Source organism: Populus euphratica, unplaced genomic scaffold (assembly GCF_000495115.2).
Source record: "Populus euphratica unplaced genomic scaffold, PopEup_1.0 scaffold438.1, whole genome shotgun sequence".
Classification (NCBI taxonomy): Eukaryota; Viridiplantae; Streptophyta; class Magnoliopsida; order Malpighiales; family Salicaceae; genus Populus; species Populus euphratica.
Window position 1 is genome coordinate 245,302 of NW_011500097.1, and position 660 is coordinate 245,961.

A 660-nucleotide genomic window follows, 5' to 3' on the forward strand; every position below is an offset into this window, starting at 1 on the left:
GGGGGCGGGGGGGGGGGGGGGGGGTGTTCCTTTTCCAGGATGTAATTGCATGGTTGCAGGCTAATGTTGGAGCGATGGTGTTAGTGTAAGCTCATGTCATTATTCCTGTTTCTGAATTCTAAAACTCTGGAAAGTGCTCTCTCTTGCGTAAAGGACTCATTTGATCAAGGTGTCAATTGCGATCATGCAAGCAGACTGTTAGTGTTATTTTCTTGATAGATTTCAGCATTCCTCGCGTGTTACGGTTCTGGTTTATAGATGATGTTTATCAGTTAATATGATCTGTCAAACTGTTAGTGTTATTTCCATTAAATCTTAGGGTTTGATCTGTCAAACTGTTAGTGGTGTAGTCTTAAAGAGCACTAATAACTTGAGATCTCATGCTTTAAACACCATAGGAATCTAGCCTAATCAAGCACAAGCAACAAGCAAAATGCAAGCCCTGGCACAAAGTTGGTGCATCTGTTAAGCCTAAAACTCCCAAAACTGAAAAGAAGAAACTGAGGCAATCCATCGGAGAAGAAATGAAGTGCAGTTGATTTCTTGAACAGAACAAAGAAGATTTCTCCCGTAGAGACACCGAAGAAGAATAACAGAGGAGAAAGTGATGGTGGTGGTGTGTGAAAAGAGGATGGAAGTTTAGGGAAGGGAGGAAAGAGT